Below are 17,629 nucleotides of genomic sequence, written 5' to 3' on the forward strand. Positions count from 1 at the left end.
ACTGCGGGGACAGCGTCTCCTAGCAGACATGGCTTGCCCAGGGCTGTGCTTCCCAAAGCAAGGCAGCACTCAACTCGAATTCCTTGGCTTAGAGCTCCTTCTTCCCACTCTGTTGAGATGTCTCCTTGAAAATCAGATGAGCGCATCAGGAGAAAAAAAAAAAAAAAAGAAATCTCAGAGGCAGCAGAACTGAGCCAGGTGTGGTGGCTCACGCCTTCAATCCCAGCACATGGGAGGCAGAGGCAGGCGGATCGCTGTGAATTCGAGGCCAGCCTGGTCTACAAAGTGAGTCCAGGACAGCCAAAGATAACAGAGAGACCCTGTCTCCAAAACAAAACAAAACAAACAAACAGAAAGACAGCAGAACTATGGAAAAGGGAAAGAAAACAAGGGAAATGCCAATAAAAAGATAAAAAAAGAAAACTCAGACTTTTAAAAATAAATATAATCAAATGTATATTTTTATTCACTGAAATGCTGAGACAGATAACTAAAATATTCTAATTCAGAACTTGATTACTTTTCATGTATTTTGTGTTTATCTTTATTTTTAAATTTTTCTTTCCTGAAGAAAAATAGTTTATAGTTTATGAAAAAGGTTATTTTTTCCCCTTGGTGGAATTTTTATTTTTAAAAATGGCAGATGTCACCCAACTCTTGTACAGTCAGCCAGTTGCTTACAATGTTGACTTACAGTGTTTCCACATTATGACGATGAGCCAATACAGATTAAGGGAAAACTGTACTTTGAATTTTGACCTTTTCCTGGATGAGTGATCTGTAGTCCAATACTTTCTCTTGGTATAGGGCAGCAGTTGTAATTCCCAAGGGAAACAACAAATTCCCCCTCCCCCATAGCCAGCTTCTAGTGATGCTGAGCTGCGTTTATACATAACACGAGGCTTGTAAAGAATACAGTGTGCTCTAACATGCCCAGCTCCCTAATCTTTACTCTGGGCCAAACATGTCAACAGACTCCCTCCTTGAAAACAGAGAAATTCAGTCGGAAAGTGGCACTGTGGCCGAGATTGGAGAGCATTATGTGAAGGGAAATAAGCCAGGGGCATACAGACAAATACCACACAGCCTCATCTACGTGTGGAATATGGAGGAGTTGGGGAAATAGCTCAGTTTGCAGAGAGCCTGAGTTCAAATTCCCAGAACCCAAGTAAAAGCAGGAGAAGGTGGAGGTGGCATAGGCTCCTGTAATCTGAGCCCTAGGTGGGTGGAGACTGGTGAGTCCCTGAAGCTGATTGGCTAACATGTTTAACCAAGTCAGGAAGCTTCTAGTTTAGTGAGAAACCTTGCCTCAAATAAATAAATAATAAATAACAAATAAATAAATAAATAAAAAGGTGGAGAGCAACTAAAGAAAGCAGCAATACCTGATGTTGACCTTGGGCATCTACATGCACCCCTACACACACACACACACACACACACACACACACACACACACACACACACACACATACACACACACACACACACAGCACACATAGTCAAGAGTGCAATGGTAGTTGCCAGAGAGGGTAGGAGGGAAGGGAGATGAAGAAAGGTTGATCAGTGGACACTGACTTATAATTAGAGTTACAAGTTCTGGTGTGTTGTAGTAGTGACTGTGGAATGAAAATATTGTTGCATACTTCAAAAAGCTATAAGAAACGATTTTTGAATGTTTTACTACAAAGTTGTAAACATTAGAGGAGACGTATTGAATCTGACCTAAACATTTAACAATATGTATATGTATTAAAACATCACATAGTACCCTATAACGTGTACAACTTGTATGGTTTTATGTGCCAGTATATACTTGTATGGTTTTATGTTTTATTAACAATAAATTTACCTTAGAAAAATAGAGTAGAAGTGCATTTCAGTTGTAGAGATCTGCCTAGATTATGCAAGGCTCTGTACCACATGGTACAAAATACCAGTTTGATCCCCAGTACCACAAAAAAGTATTTATAGAAAAAGTAAATACAAAAATTGTAACTGTATTACTAAAAGCCATAATTATTTTCAAAATGCTTATATGAGACAAAACTCTCAGTTTAAATGAATTTTCTAAAACTTATAACTTCAAAATATCTTTGATTTTCATATTGTTTAATTTTAATGGCTAAATGTATCTCCAGATCAGAGGGAAAATTGAGTCAGTAAACCACCATTTTAAAGCTGTTTCTTTAGTTGCAATGCCAGAGAACACCACAAGGGGGCATGCAAAACTACTATTTCCAGGAGCGTTTCTGGAGGCCCTGCATCAGACTGCTAGAGCACCAAGTGACCCAAAGGTCATTGAACCCACACTTCATATATTTGGATGTGAAACTAAGACTTGGACAGAAACCCACTTTGTCTAGTGTCACATGACTCTCCATAAATAGGGACAGAGAAGAGGCTGGGCATGTAGCTTGGTGGTAGAACATAGGGGCTCTGGGCTCAGTCCCCCAAACACACACACACACACACACACACACACACACACACACACACACACTGTAAATAGGGGCATCTTGAGGTCAAGTTTTCTTTCTCCTGTCTAGCACCCTTTCAGATCCTTTTCAATAGCATCTCTTATGAAATATCTGCCATCTTTGAGCCCTTAGAAACCAGGAAACTTGGGTGAAGTTTCTTGACTGTCTTCCTGGAATAATAGATGTCAAGTGATGCTCTAGAGCCAAAATAGCATGTTCCCTTCCTACTGAATCAGTATTCAGCAAGGAACTCATCACTGTCACCACCAAGTGCATGAGGATGCTGCAGTCTGCACTGCTTTGCTTTTGAGGTTCCCTTCCCTGGATCTTGTCTGAGGCAGACAAGCGAACACTTCATCTTATTGCTGTTGTACAATCTCTTTGACTCGCTGTAGAAAAGATGGATCAAGCAATGTGGCATATATAATGTCTCATAAGCTAATGTGTGTTTGTGGCAGGAGCGTTAAAAAAAATCTCACTAATTTTCAAATGGGTTAATATATTGCGAACTGTAGCTACCATAACATACCGCAGCTCTCATACTTCTTCCTTCTGCCTTATTGAAAATCTATCTTGATTAAGAGCTAAGACTCCCCGCTTCTAGGTTTACACACTCTGGACCTTCTACACACACACACACACACACACACACACACACACACACACACACACACACAGAGAGAGCCATGTGCAGAAGTGTGTATAGCAGTCGTGTTAGATGACCGAACGCAGTTTAAATCTTCTCCAGCAGCAGAGCGGGTTGCTGACCACCATCTGCGCACGCTGCTGGGTACCATGGAGCAACCAAGCTGGATGGATCTCACCTTTGTGCATCAGTGGTCAAAGACCTAACACAACGGACGAGTTACACATAGGTCCACTTACACAAATTGCAGAAACAGGCAGAACCAGGGAACAATTGCGCATCTATGAGAAAAAAATTGGAAATAAGCAATGATTAAGAAAGTTTCATTAGGGGGCTGGAGAGATGGATCAGTGGTTAAGAGCACTGGCTGTTCTTCCAGGGGACCTGGGTTTGATTCCCAGCAGTCACATGACAGCACACAACTGTCTGTAACTCCAGTTCCAGGGGATCTCTCTCTCTCTCTCTCTCTTACACACACACACACACACACACACTCCCATTGGACTATAAGAGAGCTTTGAAGAGCAGTTAAAAGTTAGAAGGCAGTGGAGCTAGAAAGAGGAGCACCCTCTTGGGCTACCCTGCCCTACTCCTTCTTTTCCCACGTTTAGGCTTGCAACTTGATTCCGTTCTGAGAAAGGAAGGAAGGAACGGGAGTTGAGGCCTGGAGAGGAGCTTTGACTCAAAGGCGAGAGTATAGCCTTTTCCTTCTCCGTGGGCTGGGCTGGCAGGTGTCTGAGCAGAGGCAGCCAAGCTGGGCCCTTTCCTGGAGAGTTTATACAAGTCACTTAGAGGGTTGGAAAGCATGGTAGATAGAAAGTGTCCTCTCACCCCTGACTGAGTCAGGAGCCAGTTACATGCAGTTAGGCAGAAGGGCTCTGACAGTGGTCCTTTCTGGAGTACAAATTTGCAAAATGTCCTTATAACTGCCATGGCTATTCTATTACTGAAACTATAATAGGGAATGAAGAATTTTTCTGAGATTTAGGGGCACACTCATACGCTCTCATTCTCCCCTGCTCCACTGCCCTGTTTCTCTTCTTCCCCTCCTTCCTCCATCCTTCCTTCCTTCTTCTTTCTCTTCCAAGTATAAGATAGCATTTCCCCCGCTAAACCAGTTGGATGATTCACTGTCTCATCTCCAAAGTGTAACCTTAGCGTTCATTAAGCAGAGACTGAACACTGTATCACCGGAATAACATATGCATTGAAATAACACCAAAGCATCAATTCAGGGTACTGGGTGGGAGTTTGGGGGAGGGAGGGAGGGAGGGAGGGAGGGAGGGAGGGAGGGATGGAGGAAAATGCCTTAGCAGGGATCTAAATATTTTTGTTTTGTTTTTTAATCAAGGAGACTGCTTTATGAAATGAAGAACCATTTGTCTCCGGGAAAGGTGAAAGACATAAGCTCTGTAGACGTAAAACTCTGCTTTATTTGCAGAAACAATACTTTGGTCTTTACGTACGCCTAACACCGTCTCTCAGCATTTCGTAACTTACTGCATTTTGTCAGTCAGCAAAATTCTCTCATAAAATGTTGTCAGACCATCAGCCCCAGCTATCAGCCACCTACCCAGCAGCTCTGTTCTTCCACACTAATTTTCTTTCCTGTCTGTTGGTTCGGAGGGGCGGGCGGGGAAGAGACAAGTGATTCTCATGATTTATAGCATCTCCTTAATCTCCAGATTTTGCCTTGTTTAAATATCAGGTCTGATACTCACAAAGTACCTGAGAAGTGTGACAAATAAATCAATACCCTTTTCTTTAAATAGAATAAAAGAAATGACTTCTCTCTTGATCTGTCTCAGCTCCCCCACCCCTTGGGTTTTTTTGTTTGCTTGTTTTGTTTTTTGTTTTTTCCAAGACCAGGATTCTCTGCATAGCCCTGGCTGTCCTGGAATTCATTCTGTAGACCAGGCTGGCCTCGAACTCACAAAGATCTGCCTGCCTCTGCCTCTCGAGCGCTGGGATTAAAGGTGTGTACCACACCCGGCTTGCCTCGGCTTTTGAAGGAAGCTTTGATTTGAACACTCGCCCTAAGGGGACGCATCTAGGTTGAGTTTCCAAAAGCGACTGCACTCTCAGACCTTATGAGCAGGTAGAGGAGTTGGTAAACAGACTTGGTTTTCTTGAAATTTCCACACGACGTTACTTTCAGAAGTCCACACGGCAGAGCTCTGCCCTTTGAGGTTTCCGTTCTTACCATCCAAAGTGTCAGGAAACTTTTCTCTGCAGCATCTTTTGCGCAGATAAAACGCCAAGTCCTCAGGTTACAAGCCGCTTACCCAACATGGACCCTGGAGAACCTCAGCAGGCCCAGTAATCGGATCAAATGTTGGGACTTGCTCTGGGAACGCTGTCATTAGCTAAAAAGCCTGGTGAGCATCTGGGACTTTATCTCTAGGTTGCACACTGCACCACAACACCCGGCTGCCAACTAATTCTAGCTCAGGGGGACGGACGCATTTCTCTCTGTTTGCTTTCACGGGGCTGACAGCTGGGCGGCCAGTAGCCTTTGGGGCTCCAAAGAACGATGAAGTCGTTGAGGGGTTTACAAGATAACAGGCAAGAAGAAAAGTGAAAAGGCAGAAAGTAATCAGATTAAGTGAAAGGTTGTTGTGATTAATATAAAATATGCTGCTTATTATTAACCTTATATTTATTACAGCGATATTATCTAACCCGATATCACAATCAATAAAGACAGACACCTGATAGATTTTAGAATAGCCTTATTTCTTGAAGTATTCTTACTTCCCATGCCCCATACCATGCCATCTGCTCTAATAATTTCTACCTGGGCTACTGCCTGTTCATAATTCCAAAATACTTGCTAATTCTGGATTGCTTTTTCTATCCATGCCAATCTAGCTGTTGTGGTTAATTTAAAAGTATGGCCTAATACACACTTATTACTAGGCTGTAGTTAAGAAGGCAGTGGTATTAACTAACCCGCTTTTACAATCAATACATGGACACCTGGTGTAGTTTAGAGTAAGCCTTTACCTGGGGCAAGGCAGGCATTGCCTCCGAAGCTATTCTCCATTAGCCCCCGGTTTCCACCCCGTGCCATCGGCTTCTAATAATCTCTATTTGGGCTACCTCCCGTCCATCATGCCAAGATGCTTGTTAAGGTTGTTCATTTTGGCTATGTCTTTCCATGAGGAACTTTCGAGTCCTCCTCTGGGCCCCTGGGACCCTTTTCCTATCCCGTGGCGATCCTCCTCCATCCTCCTCCATCCTCCTCCATCCTCCTCCATCATCCTCCATCCTCCTCCATCCTCCTCCATCATCCTCCATCCTCCTCCATCCTCCTCCCTCCTCCTCCATCCTCCTCCCTCCTCCTCCATCATCCTCCACCAATCCGCTCTCTCTCTCCTGGGATCCTCTCTGCTCAAAGCCCAAGAATCTTCACTCTGCCGCTTCCTTCTGCCTTGCTCAGGTCTATTTATTCAGCCCATCTGGAAGGCAAGATTCAGGGCAGTAACTAGATCTTGTGAACCAGTAACTAGCATCACAGTACATCAGACCGACCTCCAAACGGCCCAGGTGTTTCCCTCCAGGCTAACCTGGCGCACTGGTGCTCCCTCCTTCCTCTTCCAACACCTGTCTGCTTCTCCTTCCGAGACCCTTCTCTTCCTCAGCCCCCACTCCCACCCACTACCTGAGCCTTTGCGGAGCCCTGCCTGGGGATCAGCTTTCTATTGGTCAAGCAGAAATAATTTCTTAGGCAAGGTTTACACAACAAAGACAGGTATAGGTGAAAGTGTGCTCCTTGGGCAGCAGCTGGATCTTGGGAGCCAGGAGTTAGCATCAGACTGTATGTCACCAGACCAGCCCCCAACAAAGGTGAAAAAGGGCAAAGAGGTACTCAGAGAGTTGGGTGAAGAGAGAGACAGGGAGGGGGCTGGGGAGATGGCTTAGAGGTTAAGGGCACTGATTGCTCTTCCAAAGGTCCCGCGTTCAATTCCCAGCAGCACTCATGATCATCTATAATGAGATTTGGTGCCCTCTTCTGATGTTCAGATGTATATGCAGGCAAAAGATTGTATACCCAATAAATAAATAAATAAATTTTTAAAAAGAGAGAGAAAGGGAAAAATGTGGGAGAGGAGAGGGGAGAAACAGAAAGAGAGATGCAAGAGCAGTTTGTGGGAAGCCCAAAGCCTTTCAGGGTCACATAGACAAGGTGACCTGTAGCCTAATTTTAACTAACAAAAACCTCCACATATCTTGTACAGGGCCTTTGAACTTTCTCAGAATGTAACATTTCTTTTTCCTGGTGCATTTGATTGTTTTGTCCTGTCATTTAATTTTTAATGTATTTTAATTACTTTTCTCATTGATGTGATAAAACATTCACTGAAAAGCACAGCTCGACAGGGGAAGACTACTTGGGCTCACAGTTTGAAGGTACCATCCATTACGGCTATCAAGACATGGCATCAGGAGCGTGAGGAAGCCGACCACATTGTGCTGTCTCCAGTCAGGAGGCAGAGACTATGAGTGCTGCTGGCCAGCTCCCTCCCCATCCCATGGGTGCCACCCACACTAGGAGCGGGTCTTCCCTCTGCAGTTAAACCTTTCTGGAAGAGCCCTCAGACACACCCACAGGAGTGTTTCCATAGTGCTTCTTATGTGGAGTCAGACTGACAATGATGGGGATGCGAATGTCTTGTCAGGTTTAAAGAAAACTACATCAAATGGGAGAAAGCGAATAAGGCATTTAGCTAGTGCCTGGCCTATCATAAATGCTCAGGAAACACAACAGTCCCTTTCCTTTAAAACAGTAGGCATAAGTGTTTTCATGGAAGAAAAAGATCAGGAGAAAACAGCCATAACAACAAATGAATGAAGCTGCAAACGTTTATCTCTTCCTTTACAGATGCTAATGTTTAGAATCTAAAGTTTTCACCGCTTTGTGTGTGTGTGTGGTGGAGGGGGGCACTCAGGATAGAACTGAGGGCCTCAAGTACACGAACCAGGTGGCCTCCACTGAGCTAAGCCTGATGCCCCTGCCACTTCTTTTCACCAGGGCTGTCAGTTAACAACAACATTAGCCTATTGGATTTTTCCTCTCTTGCTTCTTGTATTAGGAAAGGTAGGGCTAGCATAAAATAATGGCTCTGCTTTTGAAGGAAACCAGAGCACAGTTTATTCTGAATTGCATATGAATGATCACAGCCATGAAGGATCATGGACTCAAGGCCTCCTGAATGACTTGCTTCATATGGAGGAGTTACATGACTTTTTAAGGTCACAGAAGAAAAGAGAGACATAACCCAGTACATCATCAGATAACCAGGCCACAGCGAAAGGGGGCAGGGAGTGGGGAAACCAGGTGTTACGGCCTTACAGTGGAGGTAGAGGTAGAGGTCCCATAAGCTCAGCCATGCAGCCAACAAATGTGTCTGTTACTCGGGAGAATGCCAGGTCAGATACAAAAGGTAGCTAATTGGCTATTAAAGGGCTCTGAAGCACTCCGAGATGATTTTGGCTCTTGACCTACAGGATTCCATCCACAATCATGGTGATTGAGTTAGCCAAGGTCAAACGCTCCTTGGGATCTTTAACACGGATGCAGTTTCTTCATTGAACACCCCACAGCAGTATTCCTTTGGCTTTTGAGGAGGAGCAAGATGGAGCTGCTTTCCCAGGATCATTTTGAGTTGGTCTTTGCTCTGCTGGCTCAGGATCCAATGGTACTTTGCAGGTGGGGGCGGGGCACAGGGGTGAGGCAGACAACAGCAGAGTTCCCATTTGGAAATACTCATCAGATGCAGGTGTATAGACCAAAGGTGGGAGTGTGTGGCTCTGGGCTGGGCATCACTTATTTATGAGGCAGACAAGCTCAGAGGTGTCCTGTGATTGCTCGAGCTGACGGCACAGGAGCAGGGCAGGCCCACACATAGTGGCGTCGTAGAATTCTGGTTTTGTCAGTGCTACAAAGGAAAAGGAGAAGTGTTCTGGGTAAAAGGAAATGCCTTTCTGGGGAAGTGATGGTTGGTCCTGAAAACAAATCATAATAAGCAAAAGAAGACTAAGGACTCAATGGAGGATTTGTGTGTGCTTACATAAAGCGGAACCGAGGGCAAGAGGAAGGAAGTGCAGTTAACCAGGAGGCAAAAGAAGTCATCATCTATAAAGCAAGAGCCGTGGGAGGGTCAGAGAGGAATGACCGCTGAGACAGGACTTGTCTTAGGCAGGAAGAAGGCAATGCTTTCTTAGGGCTACACGCAGGAGATCCTAACCCATGTCCTGCCTACTGGATTCATGGTTCTGGGGGGCCAGGTCTGAGGGGCCGTGGCTAGCGACTACTGCTTCCTTTCTGGTGAGGACTCTGTAAAGTGTCCTCAGGTGGTCTATAGCAACACACGGTTCTACCACTGAGTCACATCCTTAGTCCTCTTCATCTTCCTGGTCCACTGATAGGATCATGAAAGTACCTTTCTTTCTCCCAAATGCCTTTATCAGTTGACCTTAGGGAATAGTGTCAGAGGAACACCCCGGAGCCATAATGAAGGGAGAGGACGGGAGATGGATGTGCGCTTATGGATGAAGGCTGGATGTGGCGGTTTTCATGAGATCCTCTCATGTTCCCTGTGGCAGGAGTGTAAGTGGCTCCTGGGTACCAGGGGCAGTAAGGGAGGAGAGGGCTCACAGGACTGAAGTGGCCCTTGTGGATTCCAGGGTAGCCTGTCAGGGTAGCCTCTGGCTTTGTTCCAGAGGCTCCTGGGAATCCTGAGGGAATTCACTTAATTATTGCATTTTCTAAGAGCCTCAGTAATGATACATTAGCCAAATGAGCACTCCACCAAATGAGGGGCTGCAGAGGCGATATTTTCCCATTACATTTGTGCCTCTAACACAAGATAAGCAATACCCTTATGCATGCCTGCTTCTATAAACCCTTAAATGAGTCTGGCAAAAGTGAAAAAATCTGGCAATATTGATTGTAGATGTTAGTACGGGAAAATGGACTCATACCTTTCTGGGAGATGTTTAACTATGGTTAAACAGTTTAAAAAAAAAAAAAAGGCCAGGTGTGGTGGCTTACTCCTTTAATCCCAATACTCAGGAGGCAGAGTTCTGAGAATTCCAGGCCAGCCTGGTCTACAAAGCAAGTCCAGGGCAGCCAAGGCTCCACAGAGAAACCCTTAAAAAATTTAAATATTTTAAAATTATTTTTTAAAAAAAGAAAAAATATTTTTAAAGAAGGATAGGTTAGATGTAATCATTGCTAACTTGAGGCAGTGACTACCCAGCTGTTCCATCCTTCCCTGTGCCTTTTGTGGCTATAAAGCCCCCTCAGCCTTGGTTTGGTACCTCACATCTGCAATCCCAGTGCTCAGGAGGCTGAGGCAGGGAACACTGCTTGTTGTACTGCAGTAAGCATTACGCTGACAGCTTTCCTTACTGTAGGTGGCCTCTGATCAGCTGTGATATATTATTCAAGCTCTGATATTCTTCCTTTAAGCAGTGGAGCTTGACTTCCCTTTTGAGTTTGAGCCAGACTTGACTTTCTTCTAGCAAAGATAATGTGGAAAAAAACAATGGCCTCTGTAAATGTTGTTTTTATTTCCTGGGCTGAAGGATTAAGATGAGAGCTGTACCCAAGCTTACGAGGACTGAGGCCAGAGAGTCTCTATCTAAATATCCCCAGCCTAGGCCTGGAAGCTTCTAGCCTCCATACAATCTAATCTTCTGCAAGCACAGACCTTGAAGGCTTTAGCTTCCAGCCTCCATCTGCTAACCTAGGCCTGGAATGTTTTCAGCCTCTGAGACTTACTGGTGAATAAGCTCACCCTTTCTAGTTCTTTCTGAGCTCTAGCTGCCAAGTTCAACTCAGATGTTCCAGCTTCAGACTCCTCTCCAAGAGGACTGATTCAAACTGGCATCTCTCTGCTTTTCAGTGATTTGCTTTGCTTAGAAAAACTGCCTCTGAACTCCACAAACAGAACTGCACAAACTCAACTGCACTCAACTCTCTTACTTAGTCTGTCAAATCTCTCTCTGATTCATCGCTTTGTCTGCCCCTCAATAGACGTCATTGTTTAGGATTAAAGACATGTACTAAATTTCAGCCAGAGGGATTAAGGATGTGTATTCCAGACAGATCACACAGACCTTGTTCAAGTCCTGTATGATGGGGGCTTGAAATCTATTCTAGTATCTACATGAACAAGCTCACCAGTATATTCAGACAACTGCCCTGTAACCTCACGAGAGACCCTGAGGCAGAAGCACTGTAGTTGGGTTCCCAACTCTCAGGATTTACACAGGACAAGGAATGCTTGATGCCTATAGCAGTAAGCTTTGGGGATAATTTGTTGAATACCATTAGATAACTAATGTAGAGTTTTCTTGGCATTTACTTTTTTCTTTAAAAAAAGAAAAGACCTTTCAAGTTTTAATAATAATAAAAACGCTTTAAGGGTCAAAGAAATGGCTTAGCAAGTGTCTTAGCTACTTTTCTGTTGCTGTGATAATACACCATCACCAAGGCAGCTTACAGGGAGAAAGGTTATTGTGGGCTGACAGTTTCAAAGGGTTAGAGTCTATGGTCATCATGGCAGGAGCAGGGCAGAAGGAAGGAGTGCCTGGCACTGGATCATTGGCTTAGAGCTCACATCTTGAGACACAATCATGAGGCAGAGAGAGCTGACTATGGCTTGGGCTTTGTGAAACCTTAAAGCCTGCCTTTGGTGACACACCTCCTCTGACAAAGCCATCTCTCCTAATCCTCCCAATCAGTTCCTCCAACTAGAGACCAAGTATTCAAACATATGACCCTATGGGGGCTGGTCTCACTCAAACCATCAGGGCAGGTTTAAGGCACTTGCAGCCAAGCCTACTATCATGATTTTAATCACCAGGACCACATGGTGGGAGGACAGAACTGACTCCCACAAGATGTCCTCTGATCTCCACATATGCACCATGCCACACGCTTGCCCGCACAAACAGGAGTGCGTGCACTCACAAACACACAAGCACACATGCACACACGCACACACTCATGCACATAAATGTTTTTAAAAACAACGAAAAGCTATTATGTTTTTAGAAGCCTTAAAGTAAAATGAAATTAGAAATAGGAGTTTCCTCCAAATATTAGTAGAAAGCAAAGGCTGTGCAGGTTTTCTGTGAAGACCACAGTGACTCAGTATAACAGTGAGAATAGTGGTGCTGGGCGGTGGTGGCACATGCCTTTAATCCCAGCACTCGGGAGGCAGAGGCAGGCGGATCTCTGTGAGTTTGAGGCCAGCCTGGTCTACAAAGTGAGTCTAGGCAGCTAAGGCTACACAGAGAAAGCCTTTCTGGGAAAACAAAACAAAACAAAACAAAAACAAACAAGCAAGCAAGCAAACAAACAAAAAAACCCAGTGAGAATAGTGCCTGGGCTGTGTGAGCACTTCCTATATGTTACTATCATTATTGTTGCTTTGAGTAATAGGACTTTAAAGATCTCATGTCTGCACTTTGCAAGAGAAGAAAGTAGAGTTCAGAGAAGTAGTAACTCTTGGTTCAAGGCCTCTTCCCATGAGAATATTTTTATTTCTATTTATCTTGGTTATGTGGGCTGAATATCATGTTTTCTACAGGCCTCTCGTGAGTTTCTTGTATATACTACCTCATGTAACCTTTAAAACATATAAATATATACTGTTGTTTCTTGTTTTGTTTTGTCTCAACCATGTTTGAGACATGGTTTCTCTGTGTAGCCTTGGCTGCCCTGGAAGTAGCTCAGTAGACCATGCTGGCCTCTGCCTCCTGAGTGCTGGGATTAAAGGCATGTGCCACCACCACCCAGGAACTAAAATATTTTTATTTCTATTCTTTAAGAAACTTGGGGAGGCGGGAAAGAAAAAAAAGAAAGAAAGAAAGAAAAAAAAAGAAGCTTGTAGCTTATCACTTACACACAGAACTATTCAAGAGTAAATCGAAAATTCCAGCTCTGGGCTTTTGGTAACAAGACTAGTCATAGAAACACCTTCTTAACCGATTGGGGGCATTCCAATAATTGATTGCTTTGATTAACATGGGTGTGTAAATTGTCCTTCCTATGGCCTTATAAGAATATTTCATTTAATTTGTATGTGTAATATGTAGTAGAAAGTTTTGGTGTCTTTAAAAACTCAGTTATGTTATGTAAACATATTTTTGTTTTAATCTCAAGTGTGGGATATGGGACTTCCTTAGTTTATCCACAGCTTATAGCAGCCTCATTTGGGGTGGGGCATGGTTTTTGCCAGCTGAAGCTAACTTAATTCTGAGGACTTGGAGAGGGTATAAATATCAGCGCCCAGAGAAAGGAAGAGGGTTTTGAGAAGACAGACTGAAGAGAGAGAAGACTGCTTGTTCACCGTTCTGTGTTTGCTGTTGCTGAGCTGCTAGATATCCTGACAACTGAGATTGGTATTCTCCCAAAGAACCCAGCAGGAAGCAGCTAAGAAACCTATGTCCCCTGTCCCTTCTAACCTTCTTTCTCTCCTACCTAGGGCTGGGTGGTTGGGAGGGAGGTAGAGGCTTAAGGAACCCTAAATAAAATAGTTTAAAAACAGTACCTACAGGAATATGTTCCAGATGTCCATGTGTTAAAGTTTTGGGCATCGGGGTGGTACCACTAAACAGTGGAAAAACCTTTAGGAAAGGGGGCCTTAGCTCACTGCAGGTATATCGTGGGACATGCTAAACCATTTCCGAACCTTTGGTCACTGTAGGTCAAGGTTGGTTGTAGGACCCTGGCCTGTTTGCTTTCTCTTTGCTTCCTGGGACATGACGTAAATGGTTTGTTCACCACATACTTCTGTCGTGACCCACTGTCCTTACTAGAGCAAACAGTGGAGCTGCCTGACCTTAGGCTGAACCTATAGATCCTGAGCCCAATTCTGTTTATAAGTTAACTGTTTCAAGCATTTCATTACAGAAGTAAAGACTGACAATGCACTACATTTCTTTTTTTAGTTCTGGGCTACAGGTATTCCATATTATATATGATTATAAGCCACTTTCATGTTTTTTCTAAAGATATTCAAATGTGGGATCCTGAGTTTACCCTTCCAAAGACTTATTTCCATATAATGAATTAGTTTACTTAATTTCAGTGATATTTTACTACTCAATTCCACAGTAGATATTTTAAAGTCAGTTTTAGTCAACCACTAAAACTGTGCATGTCATTTATTGGGATTTAGCAGACCATGACGAGGCTAAGGAGAGGCTCCTATTACAGCTAAACTGGGAGGTGGCTATAGCTCAGTGGTAGAGTGTTTGTCTTTGATGCACAGGTGTTAGGTGGGTCCTTTGTTTGTTCCCTGGAAACCCCACAAGAAGACGAGGAGGAAGTGGAGGAGGAGGAGGAGATGGGTGGGAATGAAAATCAAAACAAGAAACCAAATGAGAGGGTGCACACTGGAACCAGATGCCCCAACGTGAGCCTAAAACACCCAGGATGCATTATTCTGTCATTTGATATTCACAACATTCACAAACTCACAGACTGGAGGAGTTCCCTTATTTCCCCCCAAAGGAAATAACAGAATTTCAGAGACTCAAGTGACCTGCTTAGCATTTCACAGAGTAGGAACGACAGAGTTAATACTACAACTGGTGTCTTCCCAAGTGTCTTCTTCTGGGAACCACTACAGTGTTCCCCATTGCACATTTGAATCTTTAGCCGATAAGAAACACTCCCAATATATGCAAACGTATCTTCACAAAAGCGTTCATTGTGTCTTTATTTACAATGGTAAAGCTTGGGGACAACCTAAGTACCCAGTGTAGATATCTGACATGTTATGACACTAAGCAACTATATGAAATCACATATATGCGTGCGTGTGTGTGTGTGTGTGTGTGTGTGTGTGTGTGTGTGTGTGTGTATAGTAACAATGACAATGGCCAGATATATTCAGCTTTAAAGGAAAAAGAAATTATGGGAAACCTGTCTTTAAATTAGTTATATTGGTGGGAAGGTACACACCGAGGCGAGCATGTGGAGTCGGTCCCCTTCTTCCACCTCTGTATTGTTACTACAGAGAACGGAACTCAGGTTGTCAGGCTTGCACTGCTGGGTGACACATGCCTCTAGCCCCTGAGCCATCTCACTGAAACTTGAGACTAGTTTTTGGACTGAGTTTTGACTCAGCTGACCAGCCCAAACCAAAGTAGTGTCACCCAAGCCAGATTCTACATAATCAATTCAAACAACTGAAACTTAATGAAACAGATCCCATAGCTGAGGACTGCAGACTGAGTCCATGCAATACTTTCTGCTTTAATATGTAAATGTAACCTGCCACTTGGTATTAACTGATTAACTTGTGTGCATGCATGCATGTGTGTGTGTTTGTGTATGTGTGTGTACATGTGCATATGTGTCTTGGTGTATGTGTGTGAGCACATGTATGTTTGTGTCTATGTGTATACCTATATGCATGTATGTGTACATGTATGTGCATGAGTATGAGCACACATGTTTGTGTATATGCATACATATACACATATGTGTATGAATGTATTTGTAGGAGTGAGCACATGTATGTGTAATAGAAGTTATGGTTTCTTTGTAAACTCAGTTGTGTTATGTAAATATGTTTTTGTTCTAATCCCAAGTATGGGTGGCGCATGCCTTTAATCCCAGTACTCAGTCAGCAGAGACAGGCGGATCTCTGAGTTTGAGGCCAGTGTGGTATACAAAGGGAGTCCAGGACAGCCAGGGCTACACAGAGAAACACTGTGTCAAAAAACCAAAAAAAAAAAAAAAAAAATCTCGGGATGGAAGTGGCTTTTGGCAGCTGGTAACGGCCTTTCTTGTGCAGCACAAAGAGCCATGGTCTAGAGCCCTGAGTATATAAATAAAAGCACAGAGAGGGCGTTGTGTGGTGTGTGGTGTTGGTGTGTGGTATATATCAGTTTGAAGAGACCAGAGACAGTTTCGAGCAGACAGACGGAGGGAAATGATGCTTCAGGGAGCAGTGGCTTGGAGGAGACTGCTGGCTGGTGCTGTTGGTGGAGACGGGTATAGCCCAAAAGAACCCAAATGGTGCTCAACAGCTGAGAAAAGTAAATGGGCCCTTTCTCCCCACTAACCATCTGTCTCCTATGTAAAGTTGGGAGGTTGAGGCCTAAACACCCCAAATAAAATAGAGGTTAAAAGAAAGTGCTACATGTATGTTTGTATAGGCATACATATATAGTCGTGTATGCATATATATGTGTGTAAGCACATGTATGTTTCTTTATATGCATGTATGTGCATACAGATACACATATGGATATGCATGTATGTGTCTGTGTGTATAAGCCAGAGGACAGCCTTACGTGTTGCTCTCAGGCATGCAGTCAACCTTTGTCTCTCAAAGAGAGACAGTGTCAAAGTCAGAACTTGCCAGAGAGAGGTTTGGCAGACTAATGGTGAGCCATTGTGGCCTGCCTGTCACAGCCCAGTAGAGGGACTACAGGGGCACACGCTCACACCTGACTTCTTGTGACACGGGTTCTGAAAACTCAGCCCATTTTGCAAGGTAAGCGCTTTACAGCCGAGCCGTGTCCTGGTGACCACCCTCCCCACTCAACAGCCTCCAACACACTTGTTACAGCCGAGCCGTGTCCTGGTGACCACCCTCCCCACTCAACAGCCTCCAACACACTTGTTACGCCTCATGCCATCTATTGTTCCGACAGTTCCAGTAGATCAGAAACTGCCCCGTTCGTGGATTGCCGGTGAGCTACAGTTAGATCTCTTAGTCCTATTGGGCAAGGAGTGAGGCGTGAGGTAGCCGAGGAAAGCCGTCTGTGTGGTAGGAGTGCTGCCTCCGTGTCAGGCAAGGACTTACACATGAGAACACCGAGAAGAACTGCAGCGGCCTCTCGGCAGCTCTGTCTCCTGAGAGTGAGAACACCCTTGGTGTTTTAACATTCTCGATGTTGCAATTGTGTTATTGCTTATTTCCCAGAACATACTGGGGCACTTTCCAGTTGCCACACACATGCCCACTAATGGCGGGTCTTGCTGGGGCACAATGTGTGAAGGTATGAAGGTGTGACTCTCTATTTGATTATTGATTACTAAGCCCAGAGAGCTGAGTACTAGCTGGATCTTGGCATTGTTATTTCTATGGCCCATCACTGGTCTTATAGTTAGTAAACACTCATCCTTCCTCAGTTGCCTACTGGATGTAATAAAGCCAATAGCTGGGCAGGAAGTGGAGAGCAGAAGGGGAGAGAGAGAGAGAGAGAGAGAGAGAGAGAGAGAGAGAGAGAGAGAGAGAGACAGACAGACAGACAGACAGAGACAGAGAGACAGAGACAGAGACAGAGACAGAGACACACTCTGGGAAGAAGAAAGCAAAGGCGGGAAATTCCCCGACATGGAGATGAATTGACAGATGTGAATACGAGCAGAGAGGTAGAGCTAGCGACGTGGTGGAACATAGTTCCAGGATTAATTGGGTTAAACTAGAAAGATGGCTGGGAATCTGCCCAGCTAAAAGGCCTA

General features: G+C 44.2%; 1 long non-coding RNA gene across 1 annotated transcript in view; it reads right to left on the minus strand.

Annotated features, from left to right (window-relative positions):
* Nucleotides 1-8,256: 8,256 nt before the first annotated feature.
* Nucleotides 8,257-17,629, minus strand: part of LOC311608282 — a 34,138-nt gene continuing 24,765 nt past the window's right edge. The window contains exon 2 of the long non-coding RNA XR_014782887.1: nucleotides 8,257-9,068. This is a non-coding gene — a long non-coding RNA (uncharacterized lncRNA). The remainder of the gene's footprint in view (nucleotides 9,069-17,629) is intronic.

Source organism: Acomys minous (assembly GCF_964271855.1).
Source record: "Acomys minous genome assembly, chromosome: 11".
Lineage (NCBI taxonomy): Eukaryota > Metazoa > Chordata > Mammalia > Rodentia > Muridae > Acomys > Acomys minous.